The sequence below is a fragment of the Grampus griseus genome, assembly GCF_964374135.1.
Source record: "Grampus griseus genome assembly, chromosome: 2".
Lineage (NCBI taxonomy): Eukaryota > Metazoa > Chordata > Mammalia > Artiodactyla > Delphinidae > Grampus > Grampus griseus.
Window position 1 is genome coordinate 80,769,376 of NC_139018.1, and position 8,530 is coordinate 80,777,905.

Consider the following 8,530-nt stretch of genomic DNA (forward strand, 5'->3'; position numbering starts at 1 on the left):
CTTCCCCTCATTTCTCAGAGCTGTTTTCACAAAATCCTGAGATCCCGTACCTGCAAAAAGCAACCCCCCAAACTCCCTACAAACTAAAGTCGTTCGCACTGCAGATTTACGCTCTTTCTGTGGGGTCTGGCTGTGGGCAGAAGACTTTCCGCGTCAGAACTGCTCCGCCCGCGCCTTTCGCGGGAGGAGAGGCTGGTGGCGGTAGCGGGTCGGCCGGCCAGAGGTTGTCCCAGCTCCCGCTACCTGCTCGCCCTCGCCTTACTGTGGTTAGAATCCCGGGAAGATGCACTGGGACGCCGAGAAAGCGCCTCTATGCACCGAAAAGATTGAAAAATAACCCCGACACTCTCATATAGTACCAGTCCCACACCTTGCACTGGCGCGAAGCACCCGGGTAAGATCAAGTGTCAAAGACAGTGGCGGTTTATTTTGGTGCATTTCAGCTCCCCTTTCCGTTTCCAGCAAAATTGAGAACACGGGCGGAGGAAAAACAGGGACCTTCGTGGGGGGGAAAGACCTCGTGTGTGTGTGTGTGTGTGTGTGTGTGTGTGTGTGTGTGTGTGTGTGTAGGTAGGTAGGTACGGTGACAACTTTCAAGTACATTCTCTATTTAAAAACAAAAACAAAACCCGGACAGAGGCCGATATTTCTTTGCGGTGCAGGAAAGGGTCATTCAAGAAAAGGAACTGTCTGAATTCCGAAAGCGGTTTCTCGGGACTTTACTGAAAAAGTGAGAGTTCCCCGGGAGTTTAATTTGGCCAGACTGTAAAATGTTGTTTTGTATTGGCCTCTTTCCCCATCAGATATCCATTTAAAAAAAAAATACTACAAGCATCTATTAAAAAACATTTCCTTGGACTAGAAATCTACAGCTCAGCAGAAAGAAACAAGCCAAGCAAAAACCCAGGGAATAAAGAGATTTAGAAAATAAAAAACCAAAACTGTGTCCCTTTCTTAGTCATTTGATAGTTTTATTCCCCGGAGACCAAGTGAAGGTAGGGGTTCGTACTTTATTATTTTATTATTCGTATATTATTATTTATCATTTATTCACTTAAATGCTCAGCCTTGACAAACTGTTTCCCCACCGCGGGGTTCTTTTGCAGAACCCAAGCCGGGGTGGTGGAACGAGTCAGGTGAGCGGGGTGCGGGGCGCAGAAAGAAAAACACGCTTTGCTTCGCAGAGGGCTGACCCGCAGCAGTCTACTCCGCTGGCCAGCAGGGGGCGCTCTTATGTTATCTCTGGACCAGACAGCCGAGCGGCTCAGAGCTGCAAGACAGGCTTTGCACTTTTACGCAGCTGCAAAAGGAAGGGGAGGGGGGAGTGGAGCTCCTAAACCCTCAGCAGCTCTTCCAGTTGGGTTATTTACCCTCTGTTCGGCAACATACCCATGTGTCACTTTACCTACCCACCCCGCTTATAGTGCACCCCCCTCTCCATCAACCCCTTTTCATCTGCATCTATGAAGCACATGTATAATCTCTCTCCCTAGCCTTGAAATATACATTAATGCAACTTATTAAATGCGACGACGAATAGTCAACATTTTTTTCGCCTGTTAGTTCCGCTGATCCAAGCAGGATTTATTTGCAGATCTCACATCCCGGAGCCATAATGCGTGATTTTTTCCCCTTAAATAAAATTGGTCAAATGTTGACAACTTTAAGCCAATCTAACACTCAAGATTAGTGATGGGAAACTAATGAGAAAATATAAGATCGCCCGGCCTGAGGGCTGCCAATTAAATCTTCGCTGATTGAAAAATAAAGGCGGACTTGGGGTGTGAGCCCAGCTCAACTTCAACTATTAATTTAACATGTTGCCGGGGTCCCTGCCTTCTCTCCTCTAAACTGCTTCCCATAATAGACCTTCCTCCTCCCCCATCCTTCAACCTAAAAAGCCAAATGTTATTTCTCCGAATATTTCAAGAGGTCCAAATCAGGATGATCATTTCTTACACGGTAAATATTAGGCCTTTAAGCAATATGATTTAACTAATTAGAAAATTTACATCATTAAGTCTCAGGGAGAGAAAAAAAGAGAAACAAATCTGCCAGTCATTTTAAAGGAGACAGGCACTATTGAAGTGTGAAGAAATCGGCTCTAATTCAAAAAGGCAATCGGGCAGAAAAAGCCCTCAACATTACCCTGCTAGTTATTAATCAGAAAGGGCTCTCTCTCCTCCCCACTCCCCCTCCTCTCTTAGCGCTGAGTTTAAGTTCGTTTTTTTGCCAATGGCCCATGTCATATTTATATTGAGGTTTTGTCTGCTAAAGGATGGAAATCTGAAAATGTTTCAATATGAAGAAATCAGAATCCTCAAAGGAAAAAATATTCACAGAATCACCTTTCTTCCAGACAAGTAAACCTGTTATGATAAACAATCCTCACCCCCTCTTTATTTTTTTTTCATTCTTTCATTTTTTCTTCCCATTAAGTTCCTATTTTGAAACCTGCTTGGTGAGAACTGAAGTCTTTGTGTCCTGCTCCCCTCCCCCTCCTTTCTTGCACCCCTCCTTCTGCCAAAGTGAGAAACTTAGACTGAAAGCAGAAAAGTACAAATACATTAACAAAGCCCCACTCACTTGATAAAAAGGCCATGGTCTAGGCGTACATGTCAGGAATCTAAGGGAAGGGGAATCAATCCGGTGGGTCTCTGGACAAAAGATGATGAACTAGAAATTCCCCCCACCTATGTATAATAATTGATAGAGTATGTAATTAAAGTGAAAAAGAAAGGCAGGTAGGTGAGAATTATTTTAAAGTGCATTATTATGTTGTGTGGCTTTTTCTCTATCCCCCTCTTCTCCATTCAATCTTAAAACAGCAGCCTCATTATAGCTAGGTGCCCCTTCCCACCTTACTCTTACTTAAGCCCTTGGTGCACCACACACATAGCCCTGGTCTACTCATTCCCAGCAAATTAACTGAAGAGGGAACCGCAATGGAACTTTGTGAGTAGTTCCATTTGGAAACTCAGGCCCTTCCTGGCATCTCTGAGGACTTGTTCTCAGACACTGGGTTAAGAAAAAAATTAATAGCAAGCTTTAGGTATTCAATTTCCCTTCATTATTATTTATTTTTAAATTACAAAGAGGTCCCAAAGCCTCATTTTTCTGCCTTGCTCTATTCTTTTATTGGGTACCATTCCAGCCTCATTTTCTTAACCTCCTCTCCGCCTTACAATCTAAAAGTTTCACAACCTTGCTTCCCACCAAGTCCCTGGGCCTGGAATTCTCAAGTCTTTGGGCTTCTGCCGGCCTGGAACAACTCTCCAGCGTTAGTTCAATGCCATTCTTCACCTTACCAGATTTCAACTTTGCAGGAGAGAGCAGTAGCAGATCTGGGCTATTAACACACCACAGTTAATTCTCTGCGGGAACTTTTACTAGGTGGGACGTGTGGAAGGAGAAAACATCTGTAAACAGTGAGCACTCTTGAGGGTGGGGAGAGAGTTCTGACATAAGAGGTCAGAACACATATAAATGTTCGCAGAATTTGTGAAAAAAACAGTTCGGAGTTAAATTTTGGCGAAATAAGGAAAGGAAAGAGCATGGGGGGACATTGGGAAGAGTCTAGAATGCTCCCCCAATTTAGCTTTCTTTCTGACCGTCACGGAACAGATGGGAGTCGAACGTGCTCCTCTTCGAGAAAGATTAGAGTAAAATGGGCACTTCTGTCACTTTCAGGAGGCGGGACACAGAGAGGTGAAAATATACAAGACAATGGCCTCTGGCGCTGGAGGGCTCCCCTGGCGGGCTCCCACCCTTTGCCCAGTTCCTCTCGGAACTCTCCTTACCTTTGTTGCTTGGATTTGATCTGACACACTGGATGTTCCTGGGCTAGGTTCTTTGAGAGGAAAAAGACCACGAGAATCAACCGGTCTCCTCCTGCATCTACTCCGAAGCCAAGAAGCATTACAATAAAATTTACAGCGCTTTTAACAACTCGCAAGTAAAGCATTAAAATTCTCTTTAATTGAGAAAATATTGATTTTTAAGTCTAGAAAAAGAGAAACCGTAATTTAGTTGCAAACTTTCAAGCGGGAATATAGCGTACTATGTGGCTGTGTTATGGATCCACTCTTTATACACATGCAACATCACATCTTTAATTGCGCTACTTTACAAAGTGATAAAGACAAAAGATAACCCGACTTAGGCAAACGATTAAGAAGAAAAGAAAAAGGACCTAGAATAATTTCCTTCTCCGGTTATTTATAAAAGAATTGTCTCTTTTTCTGAAGCAGAAAAACAAAAACAAAAACAGCCCAAAGGGGAGGAAAGAAATAAAAAGAACGGAAAACCACAGACCAGTCTAAAAGCAACTCACATTAGCAAATCCGCTGATATTCTTTACCAATGGAGGAATGAAGCCAACACATTTAGAGAAAATGCATTCACGGACAAAATTGCATCCTCCTTTAAACGAAACAAACCTGGGTCTTTTTTCTTCCTTTACTCCCCCGTCCTGTTTTGGGGAGGGGGGGGCAGAATCCATTGGTGGATAGGGAAGGGAAAGAAAATCAGGCTTTCTATGTTATTTCTCTATCGGTTTTTGGTATTACAGAGGAGTAAAGAAGTTTTTGTGTGGTGGTGTTTCATTGATCAGTCACTCTGAGCTAATGTAATTATCCTCATCAATAGGAGACTGCAGAGAGAATCATTATGTGGGTGACATTGATAAATGATCGCCCAGGAACGGCCCTCTCGCGGGCAACCCCACATCTGACCCTCCCACACACACAATGTAGTCATAGAAACACCTAGAGAACCTCGGGCACCGCCGCGGAAGGGGCAAGAGAGGGAAGAAAAGCCTCCGGCGGCCGGGGCGGGGGTGAGGGCGAAGGGGGGCGGCCAGTCCCAGATCCAAACCAGTTCTGGCGACAAAAACAGCCAACGGCGGGACGGAGGAGGGCGTTGCGGGAGGGAGAATCTCCCTTCCCAGCATCAAACCCTCACACAGTTGCTCACAACAAAGTGAAAATCCGCCCTCCAGACGACCCATTCCTCCACACCTTTACCATGTGTGCACTCACTACCAACAACTTCTGATGTTTGCCGAGACACACGTTCAAGTAGGTTTCTCCAAAGGAGTTAAATAATTAGGTGACAAACCTGTAGGCATCTCATTCTCACGAGGGTCCCTTCCCCCGCCCCCGTTCAAAAAACTCCAAACAACAAACCAACGAAACCCACAAACCTATCTGAACAAAGACAGCAGCTGGGCGACCCCCTCACTGCGTTCCCCCCAGTTATTTACTGGGTGACCCCCTCCTTTCTCTTCACCTCCTAACCCAGTGCCTCTGATTATGAGATAATGGATTTTGCGATTGGTCCTGTCGGGGGGGGGGAAATCTCCACCGAACCCCACGTTTCCATCTTTTGACTGTTTTATTTAAGCCAATGGGAAAGTATCGAGAGCCGTAATTGATTCATAATGATCCGTAAATCGATGTCGGAGCGCGGGGGGTTGGGCTGGAGGTGTATGAAGAGTAGAGGGGGGAAAGCTGTTTATTTATTTTATTTCTAAAGCTTCAACTAAAGTAGCTTCGACACTGCGGGGGCTGGAGGGGAGGAGCTGTTGGGCTCTGCCGGATCATCCATCATCGCTGTCACCCAGAGTCTGCCCCGAGGAGCCTTAGACGCAATCTCCCTTCTGTCTCTACACCGAAACTATTAATATTAAAACCTCCCTTCAAACACTGCCCCGACGGTCTCCATTCTCATCACAATCTGACCGGCCTCCCCCATCAGGCCCTCGTTGCCCCTGCGCCGAAGCTTCCTCCCAGCCCGGCCCCGACGGAGGGAACTCCAGCGACAGCGCACGACGCCCTTAGCTGATCACGGCGACTGTTAGGTGGCCCTCCTCGCCCCCGTCGATTTGAAGCACGTCTGCCTATCTCTGTCCAACACACACACACACACACACACACACACGCGCGCGCGCGCGCGCGCGCAAACGGAAGGCCAGGTGAGGGCCGGGGCAGCCGGCGCGGAGGGGGAGGGTCTGCACTCCCGCTGCCCCTGCCCAAGCCCCCGCACGCACGTCTGCACCGACCCGGCTCGGTGGGCGGCGGGCGAGGGACTGTGGCTGCGAAGCCGGCACATCCAGACACCCAGACACCGGCCCTTCTCACACAGTGGCAACTTGCAGCGGAGGTCCAGGCTCCTTATCAAATTGCTGGCCTGCAAGACTAATGGGGAACTTGTGGAGGATCCCTGTCCAGTCCCTTTGAAGGAAGGTCCCTCCTCTGACAGCTGCTAGAGATATTAGCCACATTTCCCTTCCCAAATCTGCTCCGGGTTAACGGGCCCATAGGGGTGGGAGGGGGCGAGGAGGCCAGGAGGATCCTGATGGACGCTTCTCTGCAAATCTAACCAGGGTGAGCTGGGCCGAGTGCGGGGCGCTGACCTGGCGTGGGGGGAGAAGGGGGGTGGGCGGAAGACACAAACTTCCCTGATCTCTTCTCTCATTTTCCTTCAAAACGTGGCTTCTTGCTCAATTCCCAACCCTTAACAGATGGCGACTGCAGTTCTCTCAGAATTTCTTAAAGAAAGGGAAACCTTTGGAATTTATTTCTGCTTTTGCTTTTCCATATAAATAAAAAAGTGTTTTTATATTACTCTTGTTTTGGAGAACATAAGCAATTTTATTCAGACTACAGTATTTCCTTTAACACTATATGGTTGTCAAAACACCATTCCCAGTTTCTTTGCTTTTGACAGCTGAGTCTTTCTTAAATATACCCAAATCGGAACTCTTTATACTAAATAGTAAACCCGAGATAGGAGCAAGTGCCTTCCGAGGTGGTATAAAAAAAAAAGCATTATAAAAATTGGACAACTCTTACCACCTCTCTGTCTTAGCTTATGGAGGGTGGGGGGAAGCAAGGAGATGCAAACAAATATTATTACAATTATTATTCACCTCCAAATATTTAAGAGGGTTAAGGTTAAGGTAATAGGGTGTGAAGTTGTTAAAGAAATCAAACCTGAGATGATTTTATTCATTAAAACCAAGGATAGAGGGTTCTGGGATCTAAACTGCGATGAAATAGCTTAATAATAATTTCATTAAACACTTTCTAACCATGAGCCAACTACCAAGTAAACCCTTCAGCATTTACTCTACTGAGAAGAAAGGAAGAAAAACTTTGCCAAAAATTTTTTTCAGCTGATGTGAGAGTTAATTTATAAATGAAGAACTTGTCAAATTTTACATACAAGCATTTATATTAAAAATAGACAAATATTTAAAATTTGCAAAAAGACTCCAGGTGAAATTGGACAACAAAAATGGGAGGGAAGCTCTTTCTATTCCAAGTGGCACAGAATTTCTCCTTCAACAGTTAGCTTGCATCGGAAGTGTTACTTCTGTGTTTAAACAGCAGAACGTTAATTAAACTAGTAAATGGATTTATAAAAATTCTACCTAAAAATGATACAAAACAATAGAAGTTTTTTTCCTTGTTCCTTTGTATACAACTTCTATTAATGTCTGTCTGTTTGTCTGTTTTGCAATGGGAAGATGGAAGAACCCAAAATAAGATACAAACTTGAATTTCTGGGAGAGTAAATGATTTCCCAATCAGGCTGACATCACACAACTAAGCTAGAGTTTATGACAGTATCCCTTCTGAACATAGGGTTCAAAGTTTGGGTGTTACAAAGTTCCAGGATAGTATATTTATTTGTGAAATTGAGGGGGCATGCTAATACCTCACATCTTTTTTCACTTTGCGTATTTTAGCAGGCATGGCTTGTGCAGTATCATCAAGCTAATGACAGAGGTGTTGAGGAAAGTTGCGTGGAACTTTGAAAATGGCATTACATTGCCTGTTTTGTTGTTGTTTTAGAAAACAAGTTTAAGTTTAGTGAGCAAATCATCACACTAGCGTGCCTGCACATGGAGCTGTCTGAAATAAAAAGACATCATACTATATTAAATATTAATGATTAAGTAATCTCTTCAACTCAGGATTTCAGACTCCATAGAAGTTGTTTACTCACCTATGAACATCTATATGTAAATTTTAATTTACATATTCAACAGTATTTTAGTAACTGAGAGAGAAAAAACACAGGTAGATGAATTATCTTTGAGCACAGACGTTAGTTATTTCTGATGATGTAAAATTAACCCCGAAAAAGCCCTTATTCTGGCAGAGAATGAACATGAAAAGCTTCATCTGAAAGTATTTTTTTTTTAACATAATGCATCTAAAGAGGAGGTTGGACGTGTTGGTGATCTTTCAACCTGGCTCATAACACACACACACACACACACACACACACACACAGTTTCGTACCTTTAGAAGTTTTCTGCTGGTAGAATTTATAGGCCAAATATATACTGAAAGCCTACGGAGGTGGTTACCTTAAAAAATTGTTGGTAAGTTAAGTTTCAAATATACTTGATTTCTGGGGGCAAAGCCATCACCTACTTTCAATCCCAAATATATAGTAGGTACTGTGCAACGTTGCCTTAAAACTATTAAAAACACAAAAGCCTAACAAAAAATCAAAA